At 40.2% G+C, this 16456-nt stretch overlaps 1 protein-coding gene across 13 annotated transcripts in view; it reads right to left on the bottom strand.

The window, feature by feature from the left end:
* RCBTB2 (RCC1 and BTB domain containing protein 2) overlaps positions 1-16456 on the bottom strand; it is a 76504-nt gene that overhangs the window by 58336 nt on the left and 1712 nt on the right. The window lies entirely within an intron of this gene.

Here is a 16456-nt window from a genome sequence, read left to right as displayed (position 1 = left end):
GTGTGAGGAGAGGACAAATGCAGAACACTGAAAATGCATTTGAGGAGTTCCCATCATGGCACAGCAAACGAATCCAACTAGGAACCATGAGGTTGCAGGTTCCATCTCTGGGTTAAGGATCTGGCATTGCCGGTCAGCTGTGGTGTAGGTCGAAGACACAGCTCAGATCCTGCATTGCTGTGGATGTGGCGTATGCTGGCAGCTGTAGCTCCAATTGGATCCCTAGCCTGGGAACCTCCATATGCCACAGTTAGAGCCCTAAAAAGCAAAAAAGGAGTTCCTGTCGTGGCTCAGTGATTAAAGAATCCGACTAGGAACCACGAGGTTGAGGGTTCAATCTCTGGCCTTGCTCAGTGGGTTAAGGATCCAGTGTTGCCGTGAGCTGTGGTGTAGGTTGCAGATGCGGCTCAGATCCTGCGTTGCTGTGGCTCTGGCATAGGCCGGCGACTACAGCTCCAATTCAACCCCTAGCCTGGGAACCTCCATATGCCGCAGGAAAGGCCCAAGAAACAGCAAAAAGATAAAAAATAGTAATAATAATAATGGAAAAAGTAAAAAAATAAAAAATCAAATGCATTTGAAACTGAAATTAAAAAACCAGCAACCAAAACCAATTCTGTACATATTTAGATTGCTATGTCATAACCTAACTGGAACTGTAAATCAAAAAACTATGATAGACACATAAAAAAGAAAAAGCAAACCAAATAAAAGCTGAAGACTGTCAGCAAATCACAAGAGAAGCGAACAAAAGAGGAAGGGAAGAAAAAGGCCTAAAATAATAAATCCAAAACAATTAAGAAAGTAGCAATAAGTTCCTGCATATTCATAATTTCATTTAATGTAAATTGAGTAAATGCTCCAACCAAAAGACACAGACTGGCTGAATGGGTACAAAACCAAGACCCATTATATGCTGCTTACAAGAGATCCACTTCAGACTTAAGGACACATACACACAGAAAATGAGGCAATGGAAGAGGAAATTATATGCAAATGCAAATCAAAAGAAAGCTGGACAGCCATACTCATATTAGACAAAATAGACTTTAAAATAAAGAAGGGCACATGAAACAAAGTAGGACACTACATAATGATCAAAGGATTAATCCAGTTAGAAGATATAACAACTGTAAATATATATCCCCCCAACGTAGGAGCAACACAATATATAAGGCAACTGCTAAAAGCCATAAAAGGAGAAATTGACAGTAATACAATAGTGGGGGACTTTCACACCCCACTTACATCAATGGACAGATCTTCCAGACAGAAAATCAGCATGGAAACAAACACAGGCCTTAAGTGACACCCTAGACCAAACAGACATAATTGATATTTATAGAACATTCCATCCCAATGCAAGAGGATATACATTCTTCTCAAGTGCACATGGAACATTCTCCAGGATAGATCACCTCTTAGGCCACAGATCAAGACATAACAAAATTTTTAAAAATTTAAATCATATCAAGCATTTTTCCTGACCACAACCCTATGAGACTAGAAATCAACTACAAGGGGGGGAAAAAAAAAGCAAAAAAATCCAAACTCCTGGTAACTATGCAATATGCTACTAAACAACCAATGAATCACTGAAGAAATCAAAGAGGAAATCGAAAGTTAGAGACAAATGACAATAAAGATATGACAATCCAAAACTTACGGAACATAACAAAAGCAGTTCTGAGAGGGAAGAACTGCTTATCTCAGGAAACAGGAAAAATTTCAGATAACATTACAACTTAACCATATGGAGAAGAAAGAAAAGACAAAGCTTAAATTAGTAGAGGGAAAGAAATCATAAACATCAGAGCAGAAATAAATGAAATAGAGACAAAGAAAATAGAGAAGATTAATGAAACCAGAAGTTGGTCCTTTGAAAAGATCAACAAAATTGAGAAACCTCTGACAAGAAGTTGAGAAACCTTTGACAAGAGGGAGAGGGCTCAAATTAACAAAAGTGGAAACGAAAAAGGGGAATTTAACAACAGACAACACAGAAATATCAAGGATCACATGAAACTACTACAAGCAACCATATGCTAATAAAATAGACAACCTAGAAGAAATGGACAGACTCTTAAAAAGGTACAACCTTACAAGACTGAACCAGGAAGAAGTTAAAAATATGAATAGACCAATTACAAGCCATGAAATTCAAACAGATTTAAAAACTTCCAAAAACCAATGTGCAGGACTTGATTCTTTCTTCACAGGCAAATTCTTTCAAACATTCAGAGAAGTTAACACCAAAATATACTGAAACTCTCTCAAAAAATTCAGAGGAAGGAACACTCCCAAGCTCATTCTATGAGGCCAACATCACCCTGATACCAAAACCAGACAAAGATACCACAAAATAAGAAAATTACAGCCCAATATCACAGATAAATATACATGCAAAAATCCTCAACAAAAGATGAGCCAACAATTCAATTATATGTTAAAAGGACCATACATCATGATCAAGTGGGATTTATCCCACTTGATTCTTCAATAACTGCCAATTAGTAAGTTGTGACACACCGCATCAACAAACTGAGGAAGAAAAACCAAATCATCAGCTAAACAGATGCAGAAAAAGCTTTTGACAAAATTTAACACCCACTTCTGATTAAAAACTCTCCAGAAAGTGGGCAACATAATAAAAGCCATCTATGGCAAACCTACAGCTAACATCATTCTCAATGGTGAAAAACTAAAAGCATTTCCATTAAAATCAGGAACAAGACAAAGATGTCCACTTTCACCACTGTTATTCAACATAATTTTGGAAGTCCTAGCCACAGAAATCAAAGAAAAAGGAATAAAAGGAAACCAAACTGGAAAAGTAAAACTATCGCTGTTTGCAGATGACATGACACTATAGTAGAAAATCCTAAAGATGCTACCAGAAAACTGAGCTCATCAATGAATTTAGTAACGTGGCAGGATACAAAATTAATACACACAATAAGATGGCAGAGTAGAAGGACTGGAGCTCACCTTCTCTCATGAAAACAGCAAAATTACAACCAGCTGCTGAACAACCTTCAACAAAATAGACTGGAAACTATCAAAAAAGATATCCTACTCCAAAAAACAAAGAGGAGGCCACATCAAGACAGTAGGGGGGGCAATTACATGGTACAAGCCACCCCATACCCACCAGGTGGGTGGCCCGCAGACCAGAAAGTAACTATATGGCAGAGGCTCACCCACAGGAGTGAGAGTTCTGAACCCCACATCAGGTTCCCACGCCTGGAGATCTGGCATTAAGAGGAGAAGCCCCAGAAGCGTTTGGCTTTGAGAGCCAACAGGGCTAGTGAACAGAAGCTCCATGCGACTAGGGGAAGTGGAAATTTTACTTGTTAAGGCACACACAGGCTCTCATGTGCACTGGACCCCGGGGCAAAGCAGAGACTCCATAGAAATCCGGGTCAGACCTGCCTGCAGTTCTAAGAGGATCTCCTGGGAAAGGAGGGAGTAACTGTGACTCACTTAGGGGAAGGACATTGGAGGCAAAAGTCTTGGGAATAATCACCAGCATTAACGGTGGCCATTTTCAAAAAATTTGGCCCCATCCAACACAGCTGAGAAGTTCCGGGCCAAACAACAAACTGGGTGGGAACAGAGCCCCACTCAAGCGCAAAGAGGCTGCCTAAAAATCTCTCAGACACACAGTCACCTCTAATCACGCCCAGAGACAAAGCCCCAACCATCAGAGGGTTAAGAATCAGCTCCACCTATCAGTGGGCAGGCACCCGTCTCTCCCATTAGGAAGCTTGCAGCAAGCCTGAATACTAACTTCAGCCACAAGGGAGGCAGACATGAGAAGCAAGAGAGGCTACAACCATATTGTCTGCAAAAAGGAGACCACACTAAAAATCTACACAAAATAAAAAAGCAGAGAGGAGTTCTGATTGTGGCTCAGTGGTTTACAAACCCGATTAGCATCCATGAGGACTGGGGTTCGACCCTGGCCTTGCTCAGTGGGTTAAGGATCTGGAGTTGCCGTAAGCTGTGGTGTAGGTCACAGATGCAGCTCAAATCTCACGTTGCAGTGGCTCTGGCATAGGTTGGCGGCTACAGCTCCAATTGGACCCCTAGCCTGGGAACCTCCATATGCCATGGGTATGGCCCAAAAAAGACAAAAGTAAATAAATAAATAGAAACAAAGGGCAGAGAATTAGAGTTTCAGATAAAGGAATAAGAAAAAAAATCCCAGAAAAAGATACAAAAAGATGCTCAACATCATTAATTAGGAGAGAAATGCAAGTTACAACCACAATGAGGTAGCACCTCACGCCTATCACAATGGCCACCATCAAAAACTCTACAAACAACAAATCCTGGAGAGGGTATAGAGAAAGGGGAAGAACCCTTCTACACTGCTTGTGGGAATGCAATTGGTGCAGCCACTATGGAGAACAGCATGCAGATTCCCTAAAAAAAAAAAAAAAAACTTTAAAAATGAAAGAAAATGACAACAGCGGAAGAGGAGGACATGAGGTTCACCTACTCCCACAGATACACTGAAATTCCATCTATATGTGGAACAATTCACCGAGAAAATTTTCTCAATGCCGACAAAAGACCCCAGGATTCTGACAGAACAAGAAAACTTCACAAAACTGAGCAGGACCAAAGAAAGAAGAAAAAAGGAAAGAAAAGGAGAAATAAAGCAGGCCTGGACTCATACCCCTAGGAAGCAGCTTGAACGAGGAAAAACCCTCACCCCCTGGAAAGTACCCCCACCAGCGAGGAAACCAGCCAGGACAGAGGGGGAACTCTGGAGGACTGGAGAAGAACACAACAACTGATGTAAAGCAGTTAAAGTGGAAGCATTCCTGTCACCGTCACTGGCCTGCATTTCCCAACCACAGGCTGGTGCAGCCAGCAGCCAGGAACTGAAACTCCAGCTTTGGAGATCAGACTCAGAGAGAGAGCTGGGTCTGGCTACACGGGGAAAAACTAGGATTAATAGCATGGAGACAGCCTGGAAGGACTAGAGTCTGGAAAGTCCACATCTGTGGCTGTAAGCTGAGGAAAGACGGTTGGACTTGGAAGATGTGCACCACTGCTGGGGGAGGCCTGGCAGGAAGGAGCAGGATCCACCACTGGAACCTTACCCTCTGCAAGTGCTCTCAGGCTGCAAGACGCCAACTACTCCAGCTCTAGGATGTATCCTTGAGCAGCAGCTACTTAGCAATAGTTGGGGAGAAGCCCACAGCCCTTAAGGCTACAGAGAAAGTGGAGCAAGAGTAGGGAACCCTTGGAGCAGGCAGAGGGAACTCGGGAATAACACAGGCTCCACGACAGCAGCCAGGCAGGGGAACACTGAAGCAATTGCTGAAAACAGTGCAGAAGGCTCAGGGAGTCATGCATGGCCTGGTATGTCGGCAAAGAGCCATGATCTACATAGGGGGTGGAGAAAGTTATTTCGGAAACAGCACAAACCCTGGGCAATCGCAAGGGTCTGGGTCCTTCTGGGCAGTCAAAGAGCTGTGATCGGCCTAGGGGGCCAACCAAGTGAATTTGGAAACAGTGTGGATGGTTCCAGAGTCGCCAGGGGCCTTCCGGGTGGGCATAGAGTCACAATTTGCCTAGGGAGCAGAGAAAGTTATTTTGGAAACAGCACAAGTAATTCCGAGAGTCGCGAGGGGCCTGCTGGGTGGGCAGAGAGCTGCAAAAAGCCCACTGAACTGGCAAAGTTATTTCAGAAACACCACAAACAGTTCTGGGAGTCTCAAAGGCACAGTGGGCAGGCGGAGTATCTCGAGAATAGCACAAGCTCCATGACCCCTGCCAACAATCAAGCAGGGCACTGCAGAAGCAGGGTTAAGTTGCACAGCTACTCAAAAGGGCTGAGAGGGCCCTGCTGGTGCACATTTTACTTTGCTGTGGCTACAGGAAGCACTCTGTTATCGGCCCAGTAAGGGAAGGGACTGCCAGAACACTGCAGGTCCTACAGCTACAGAGAGAGCCTTTGAGCAACATTTAGGGAGCAGCCCCCATCCTTAGGGCTACAGAAAAGACTCCCTAGCAGCCAAACAAAGGGAGAGATTAAAGAAAGGCCCCTGCCCCCACTATAGGGAGCAGTCCCGAGGGGCTCCTTGACAAAGGGAGGATCTACAGGAGGGGCTGCTCATGTGCCAACTACAGGACATCGTCCTGAGAGCTACCTAACAGCTAGACAGGTCTCAGGAGCCAGTGCTGCCCCCTGACCACAAAAGCAATCCTGTGAACCATCACCAACTCTCTCATAGGCCCCATTCCTAGCAGCCACCTGGCTCCAGAGGAGGTAGCATAATACCACTGCTCCTATCATGGGCTCTGAGAACACGTGAGCCACTACCACCCCGAGACCTCCAAGACTAGGCACCAGCTGCTGCGTCTACATACCTGCTATCAAGGGGACAATAAATGTAGACAGTCAGACCTTACAAAACAACAAAGAAATAGCTTTCAGACAAAGAAACAAGACAAAAACACACAAAAAAACAAGTAAATAAAGAGGAGATAGGTAATCTAATTAAAAAAGAGTTCAGGGTGATGATAGTAAAGATGATCCAAGATCTTGGGGAAAAAATAGAGGCACAGATAGAGAAGTTACAAGAAATGTTTAACAAAGAGCTTAAAAGATTTAAAGAACAAGCAAACTAAGATGGATGACACAACATCTGAGATGAAAAACACACCAGAAGCAATCAACAGCGGGATAATGGAGGCAGAAGAATGAATAAGTGAGGTGGAAGACAGAATGACGGAAATCAAGGCCAGAGGGAGAAAAGAAAGAAAATGAAAAGAACTGAAGAGCGTCTAAGAGACATCTGGGACAACATTAAATGTAACCACCAATACTACACCCAGCAAGGCTCTCATTCAGATTCAATGGAGAGACCAAAAGCTTTTCAGACAAGAAAAAGCTAAGAGAATTCAGCACTTCCAAACCAGCTCTACAACTACTAAAGGAACTTCTCTAGGCAGAAAATAAAAAGCCACAATTAAAAACAAGAAAATTTCAAATGAGAAAACTCACTGGTATTGACAAAAATAATATAAATGCAGAAAATCACCCATTGACAAATATGGTATCAAAACTAGCAAGCATGAGAAGCGAAGACAAATGCAGACCCTGAAAATGCATTTGAAATTAAGAGAACTGCAACCCAAAACAATTCTGTACACATATAGACGGTTACATCCAAATCTAATGGGAACCACAAACCAAAACGCTATGATGGGCACACACATAAAAAAGAAAAAGCAGGAGTTCCCTTTGTGGTGCAATAGAAACAAATCCAACTAGTATCCATGAGGATGTGGGTAGGATCCCTGACCCTGCTCAGTGGGTTAGGATCCAGCGTTGCTGTGAGCTGTGGTGCAGGTCGCAGAAATGGCTAGGATCTGGCATCGCTGTGGCTGTGGTACAGGCCAGGAGCTGCAGCTCTTTGACGAACCCTAGTCTGGAAACTTCAATATGCTGCACCTACGGTGCAAGGAAGAAAGTTAGGAAGGGAGGGAGGAAGGAAGGGAGGAAGAAAGAAGAAAAAGCAATTCAAAGACAACACTAAAGATAGTTGGCAAATCGTAAGAGAAGACAAGAAAAGATGGGAAGAAAAAAGGAACCAAAGTAACAATTCAAGACAATTAACAAAACGTCAATAAATACATACTTAAATATGCTAAGAGACCCACGTCAGTCCTAAGAACACACACCAACTCAAAGTGAGGGAATGGAGGAAAATATTACATCCAAATGGAAATCAAAGGAAAGCAGGAGTAGCAATACTCACATCAGAAAAAACAGACTTTAAAATAAAGAAGGGTAAAAGAAAAAAAGAAGTAAAAAATAAATAAATAAATAAAATAAAAGAGGGTACAAGAGATAAAGACAGACACTACACAATGATCGAAGGACCAATCTAGGAAGATGTAACAATTGTAAATATATATGCACCCAACATAGCAGCATCACAATGTATAAGGCAACTGCTACAGCCATAAAAGGAGAAATAGACAGTCATACAATAACAGTGGGAACTCTAACACCCCACTTACATCAATGGACAGATTATCCAGACAGAAAATCAACAAGGAAACACAGGCCTTAAATGACACCCTAGACCAGAGAGACTTAACTGACATTTATAGAACATTCCACCCCCAAGCAGCAGAATATACATTCTTCTCAAGTGCACGTGGAACATTCTCCAGGATAAATCACATCATGAGCCACACAGATCAAGCCTTAGCAACTTTTTTTTTTGGGGGGGGGTGTCTTTTGGTCTTTTTAGGGCCACACCTGCAGTATATGGAGGTTCCCAGGCTAGGGGTCTCACTGGAGCTGTAGCCACTGGCCTACACCAGAGCCACAGCAACGTGGGATCCCAGCAGTATTTGTGACCTACACCACAACACAGCTCACGGCAATGCCAGATCCTTAACCCACTGAGCGAGGTCAGGGATTGAACCTGCAATCTCATTGTTCCCAGTTGGATTTATTAACCACTGAGCCACGATGAGAACTCCCAAGCCTTAGTAACTTTCAAAAAGTTGAAATTATTTCAAGCATTTTCTCTGACAACAATGCAATTAGACTAGAAATAACTACAAGGAAAAAACAGCAAAAAACACAAACTCCTGAAAACTAAACAGTATACTACTGAACAACCAATGGATCATTGAAGAAATCAAAGAGGAAATCAAAAGATACTTAGAGACAAATAACAATGTAGATAAAAAATTCTAAAACCTATGGGACATTTCAAAAGCAGTTCTGAGAGGGAAGTTTATAGCAATACAATTTTATCTCGGGAAATAAGAAAAAGCTCAAATAGACAACTTAAACTTACTCCTAGACTAACTAGAGAAGGTAGACAAAGCCCAAAATTAGTAGAAGAAAAGAAATTATAAAGATCAGAGCAGAAATAAATGACATAGAGACAAAGAAAACAATGGAGAAGATCAATGAAACCAAAAGCTGATTCTTGGGAAAGATCAATAAAATTGATAAACCTTTAGCCAGACTCATAAAGAAAAAAAGGGAGAGGGCTCAAATCAATAAAATTAGAAATGAAAAAGGAGAAATTACAACAGACAACACAGAAATACCAAGTATTCATGAGAGACTACTACGAGCAGCTATATGCCAATAAAATAGACAACCTAGAAGAAATGGACAGATTCTTACAAAGGTACAACCTACCAAGACTGAACCAGGAAGAAACTGAAAATATGAATAGACCAATCACAAATACTGATTGAAAATGTGACTTAAAAACTTCCAAAAAACCAAAGTCCAGGACCTGATGGCTACACAGGCAAATTCTATCCAAACTTCAGAGAATAGTTCACACTTATTCTTCTGAAACTCCTCCAAAAAAATAGCAGAAGAAGGAACACTCCCACACTGATTCTATAAGACTACCATCACCCTGATACCAAAACCAGACAAGGAAACCGCAAAAAGAAAATTACAGGCCAATACCACTGATAGGTGTAAAAATCCTCAACAAAATACCAGCAAACCGAATATATATTAAAAGGATCATGCACCATGATCAGGTGGGATTTATCCCAGTGACCCAAGGATTTTTCAGTATTCACAAATCAATCGGTGTGATACACAACTGACTGATCAACAAACTGAAAAATAAAACCACATCAAACCGAAAAATAAAAACCATATATGATCATCTCAAGAGAAGCAGAAAAAGCTTTTGACAAAACTCAACATCCATTTCTGATAAAAAGTCTCCAGAAAGTGGGCACATAGGGAACCTACATCGACTTAATAAAAGCCATATATGACAAACCCACAACTAACATCATTCTCAATGGAAAAAAACTGAAACATTTCCACCAAGATTAGGAACAAGACAAGGATGGCCGCTTTCACCACTGTTACTCAACATAGTTTTGGAAGTCCTGGCAATGACAATCATACAAGATATAAAAGGAATCCAAATTGGAAAAGAATAACTAAAACCATTTCTTTGCAGATGATATACTAAGAAAATCCTAAAGCCACTACCAGACAACTGCTACAACTCATCGATGAATCTGGCAAAGTTGCAGAATGCAAAATTAATACACAGAAATCAATTGCATTTTTATATACTAACAATGATAGATCAGAAAGAGAAATCAGGAAAACCATCCTATTACCATTCCATCAAAAAGAATAAAATATCTAGGAATAAACCTACCTAGAGAAACAAAAGACCTATACTCTGAAAACTATAAGACACTGATGAAAGAAATCAAAGTTGAGGAGTTCCCATTGTGTCGCAATGGAAATGAATCTGACTACTACCCATAAGGATGCAGGTTCAATCCCTGGCCTTGCTCAGTGGGTCAGGGATCTGGCCTTGTGATGAGTTGTGATGGAGGTCACAGACGTGGCTCAGATCCTGTGTTGCTGTGGCATAAGCCAGCAGCTGTAGCTCCAATTCAACCCCCAGCCTAGGAACTTCCACATGCCACAGATATGGCCCTAAAAAGCAAAAAAAAAAAAAAAAAAAAAAAAAGGGAAAGAAATCACAGATGACACAAACAGATGGAAAGATATACCATGCTCTTGGACTGGAAGAGTCAATACTGTCAAAGTGACTGTACTACCCAAGGCAATCTACAGATTTAATGCAATTCCTAACAAATTACCAAGAATGTTCTTCACAGCATTTTAACTACCATATAATCCAGCAACTGAACTCCTGGGAATATATCCAGGCAAAACATTCATTTAAAAAGATACATGCACCCCCATGTTCATCACTGCACTATTCACAAAAGCCAAAACATGGAAATGACCTAAATGTACACTGACTGAAGAAGGGATTAAGAAGACTGGTACATATATACAATGGAATACTATTCAGCCAAAAAAAAAACAAATAATGTCAGAAACATGGATGGGCCTAGAGATAATCATACTAAGAAAGAGAAAGACAAATACCATATGATATCACATACTTGTGGAATCTAAAATATGCCACAAATGATTTTATCTACAAAACAGAAATAGATCCTGGCCAAGGAAAGGAGACTTGTGGTTGCAAGGGGGAGTGGAGAGGGAGTGGAATGGACGGAGTTAGGGTTGGTGGATGTGAACTGTTACATTTGGACTAGATGGGCAGTGGGGTCCTACGGTATAGTACAGGGAACTGTGTATGATTGAGTCACTTTACTGCACAATAGAAATTGAAGAAACATTATAAATCAACAACACTTTCATTAAAAAATTAATAAAAAATAAAATAATATGCAAAAAACAACCTTAAAAAAACTAAAAAAAAGAACTACCATATGATCCAGCAATCTCACTGGGCATATATCCACAGAAAACTCTAATTTGAAAAGATACATGCACCCCAATGTTCACTGCAACACTGTTTATAGTCACCAAGACACGGAAGCAACCAAAATGCCCACTGACACAGGAATGGATAAGAGGATGTGGTACATATATACAATGGAATATTATTCAGCCAAAAAAACCCCAAATATTGTCAGAAACATGGGTGGGCCTAGAGATAATCATACTAAGTGAAGTAATTCAGACAGAGAAAGATATTTTCTCACTTACATGTAAAATCTAATAAAAATGATATAAAATTTAACGTACTTAAAAAACAAACAAAAGATTTCAAAACCAATCTTATGTTACCATAGGTGAAACAACTGGAGGGAGGGAAGAATCGGGAGGGTGGGAATAACACAAACATACTGCTGTATAAAACAGATGATTAACCAAAACCTACTGTATAGCACATGAAAATCAACTCAATAGTCTATAATAACCTATACGGGGAAAAAAAGAATGGATATATATTTACATGCATGACTGATTCAATTTGCTGTACACCTGAAACTAATACAACATTGTGAGTCAACTATACTCCAACGAGAAAAAAAAAAAAAAAAAAGAAATGGAAGAATAAGTACCTTCTCCAGTCAGAAACTCCTGCCACTGACCTCTGCCTTTAGAGAGTCCAAACTGGAGACCCTCAAGAGCCAATGTTCCATGTTCTTACAAGAGTAATTTTTGAAACCAAATATATATCAACTAGGTGATCTTTTGCATGACATTTCCTATTTTGGCTATTTTCCTAAACTTGTATAGTCCAATGATTTATTTCCAAATTATCCCCATTTGGGGCAGATAAATTTTTCTTACATGTTGTATTTTGAGGTTTTCCCTACATTCTTAATTAACTACATAGGTAAAGATTTGTGGACAAGAAAACAGTTTTTCGGGAGTTCCCATCATGGCACAGTGGAAACAAATCTGACTAGGAACCATGAAGTTGTGGGTTCGATCCCTGGACTCACTCAGTGGGTGAAGGAACTGGCGTTGTGATGCGCTGCGGTATAGGTTGCAGATGCGGCTCTGATCCTGTGTTGCTGTGGTGTAGGCCAGCAGCTGTAGCTCTGATTAGACCCCCAGCCTGGGAACCTCCATATGGCATGGGTGTGGTCCTTAAAAAAAAAAAAAAAAAAGACAGTCTTTCAATAATTGAACATGATAACATAGCCATTCCTAATGCTCTTGAAGAACAGGTCAAATAATTCATTTCCCTGTACAAAGCATTTAACAGGCAGTCTCTACATGTTATTATTGGTAAAATAATCAGTATTAATCAGTGTGTTTGCTAATACTACAATGTGTCACATTACTTGATAATACCTCCAACCTAAATGAGTTAAACTGATTATAGGACATTCATGTGCCTACCTCATTCAACAAAACCGATTTAGTACCTGCAGCAGGCACTAAACTGAAAACAAATACATCAAAAGGAAAAAAAAAAGTGGAGCAAAAGCATACCCAGCTGCTCACAGGCGCTTGTGTCAACACTACCCCAACACAGTGGTAATGTGGGCCTTAAGAGCTCATTAAGTCAACACACTGTATCTATAAGCAAATGCATTTTCCATAGAAACTGGCATTTTGCAACTAATTAGAAGCTTCTAAATGCTGGTATCTGTTAGCTAAAAGTCATCTTAGAAGAAAAAGTGAAAAAAATAGGAAATTTTTCAGAGAAATCCCAATGTCATGTATTTTTAAAATCCGACTTAATATGAGGTCAACTCTAAAGCTATGCTTAAGATGTTTCAATAAGTTTATTAAAAAGTCTTCTTGCAATACAGAACTCAATGCTTTTAACAAAGTTTCCCATCTGGGCAACACAGTTAATAAAGATTTTATAATGAAAGAGATAGGACATGAAAGAAAACCAGTGTCTTTTAGGACACCAACACAGTTTACCCTATCAGTGTGCTAATGAGCTACAGACCAAGTAAATGTCAATGGGATAATGATGGTTCCCACCTACATGCTTAACTGAATCTTTAAATGGTGTCATCTGAGGTAAGAAATAATATAAATATGTATACATGTAACATAAAGTAATTAAACATATCCCAATTACCACTTGCAGAAAAAGGTTTTAGGTATAATTTACCTCCACTTGAGTTAGATATCCTAAGTCAATGACAACAGTAAGATACCTACACAGCTGCTAACTAAAGTGGGGCAATTATAAACAGGATGAGCAAAACTAAAAAGCCAAAAGCACAACTAAAACTAAACCACAACCTCAAAGGAGATGATACTGCCACATCTTAATGATAAACAGCAAACTGACCTATGGAACCCAGAAACGGCTGTTATTTATTTATTTTTTTTCTTTTTAAGGCTGGGGACCTGCACATACGGAAGTTCCTGTGCCAGGGGTTGAATCAGAGAAGCAGCGGAAGCCTAGCCACAACCACCCTGGATCAGAGCCACATCTGCAACCTACACCACAGCCTGTGGCAATGCCAAATCCTTAACCCACCAAACAAAGCCAGGGATTGAACCTGCATCCTCACAGACACTATGTCAGGTTCTTAACCCACTGAGCCACAATGGGAACTCCACAGTTGCTATTTGATTTATTTCATTGTAAAAAGGTTTCCAAATTTTGCCAAGAGTGATCAAGCAGATCTTCAAAGCCAAGGTGCATGTAGTTTGAAGAGATCAGTGAACTCATCAACATTGGTCTTTTCAGCCAAGCACAGCAAAAGGGTCACTTTCAAATATGAAAAATAATCAACATAAACTATGCAGTTGTAGACTGTCGTATTAGCTAAAATGAACTGCTACTTGAGACATTTGTAAATCCATTTGAAATTTAGATCCTTACAGAACTAATACATTTTCAAAGCCCCTAACATGCTTATTGAATAGAATCTTAGTTGTTAAAGATCTGTGCCCCACAACACAAATATTCCTACAACATGTAGCCCCTCTTGGCCTTGGCTCATTCCCACTTGCAGTTTATACTCTTCAGTCAAATACACTCAGCATAATATAGAACATATGATAATGTGGTCATAATTCATCATTTACTCACACAGTATCACCCACTGGTATTTGCCAGCTCAAAAGTCTTTCATGGGGAGATAAACATACTAGATATGAGCTAAGATTAGATTCGCAAGGCTAAAGACATAAAGACACACATTCCAAAGTGAGACTAATGCTGAAAAAAAAACTATTAAGCCTTAAATTCCCTGGACACTTTCACGTTAAGATGGGATCACCATGTAAATGAGACGTATGTTCTTTCTGGATACCGAAAGCAAAAAGGATCCTTCCACTGAAAGACACTATGAAGATCCTTTCAGGAAGGCAAGCTAGCTGCTCCTTTGAATAAAAACCCCCACATAGCCCTCCGTCTTCACCCTTGAACAGGAGTCCTTGACGTCATTCTGCAACCCTGATAACTCCATTCCTGATCTCAAATCTCTTTCCTGATCAATTTTGATTAATAGCAAGTCAACTCTGGTAAACCTCAAAAGCTGCAGCATCTTCGGGGCATTTAATTTCACTTTAGCCAAGTGATAAAAACAAAATTAAATATGACGAACTTCTCAACTCACAAGCAAATCCCATGGGTACTCTACAGTTTTAGATGAATAACTTTTGATATTTAAACATAGCGTTTTATAATCCACTTAAGTAAAGGAGCCAAAGGGAAAAACACTTTACTTTCTAAAATTGTTCCTCTCATCAGCCCACTTTTCTAAGTATCCTTTAATTGTGGACTGCAGTTTGGTTAGGCTTGTGGGTCCACTCAGAAATCTCCAAGAGCAATACTTTAGTACCTTAAAGGATGACATCATACCAGGTGAATATCTTCAACACAGTTTCAAATAAACAAATGCAACGACCACTCTTAGAAAATTCACTAGTCATCCAGTCAGAGGTACATTAAGAAGCAATTGCAAAGTGCAATAACATCTGTACAATTTCTTTGGCTAATTTTTTCCATTCAAGAGCCCAGTTCCTTCATTCCATGAGGCGCATTAAACTGTAAAATCCTGAATTACATGAACTCTATGTGGAAAAACAGTTTTTTTGCACTTATATACTATAAAAGACAGTTACGTTTGTCACAACAAACATGCTGTGGGGCCCTACGAAAGACAAATAGAATGGTTAAAAACAGTGTCTCCCAGAAAGATAAACTCTTGAAAAACCAGTTCTCCATCATGAACATAACCTTCAGATTATCCTCCATGCCCCCATAACCACGCTGTTTAAAATTGCAACCCACCCCTCTACTCTGCCCCCTTACTCTACTCTTTTTTCATTTTTTTCAGAGTGCTTAAAACTTCCTAACAAATAATTAAATGTGTATACTGTAAATCACTCTTTGCTAGACAGTACACTCCAGAGGGAAGGGATCTTTGTCTCTTTTGTTCACTGACATATTCTAAAGCACCTAAACACGACCTAATACAAAGTAGTCACTCAATTAATCTTTCTTGAATGAATCCATATTGTGACTTCGGTAAAATATTTCTGGAGTCAAATTCCAATTTCATTTATACAGCTGACAAATATCTACTGAGCTACTATGATTACTTGGGATTAAGTCTGGGGGAGACAGATCATACAAATATATCATATCAGTGGCCAGTGCTACAAAGCCAAATAGAGCAGGGTTGGACATGAGAGAGGAGAGCAGTGGCTATTTTAGATGAAGTAGTCACCTCTGAAGTGACGGCAATTGTTTTGAAGCCTGAATGAAGTTGGGTGCTACGCAGATATGGGTAGAGGGGGAAAGTGAACTCTGAGCATAGAGGAAACCGCACAGGCCTACGGATCAAGGCCCGCTTGGTAAACCAGTAACAGCAGTTAAGGCTTGCTGGTAGGCACAGGGGATGCAAGAATGTATCCTTCCACTTGCCTTTACCTACTACTTAATAACATGCACATATTGCCTAGTGCCCTGGGAAACAGAGATTACATTTCACCTAGAGTACTCCGATTTTCTGATAGTAAATGCTTCTTCTATTCCACCACCCAGCATCTTCTATATCCAGCTCATGATATAACATTACAAGGCACACAGCAATAACACTGCTAAAAATCATTCCAAGAATAGCCCCAGGAGTTTGGAAACGGACTTAACCA

This window comes from Phacochoerus africanus, chromosome 13 (genome assembly GCF_016906955.1).
Source record: "Phacochoerus africanus isolate WHEZ1 chromosome 13, ROS_Pafr_v1, whole genome shotgun sequence".
Taxonomy (NCBI): Eukaryota; Metazoa; Chordata; class Mammalia; order Artiodactyla; family Suidae; genus Phacochoerus; species Phacochoerus africanus.
This window is presented reverse-complemented; position numbering and strand designations above follow the sequence as displayed.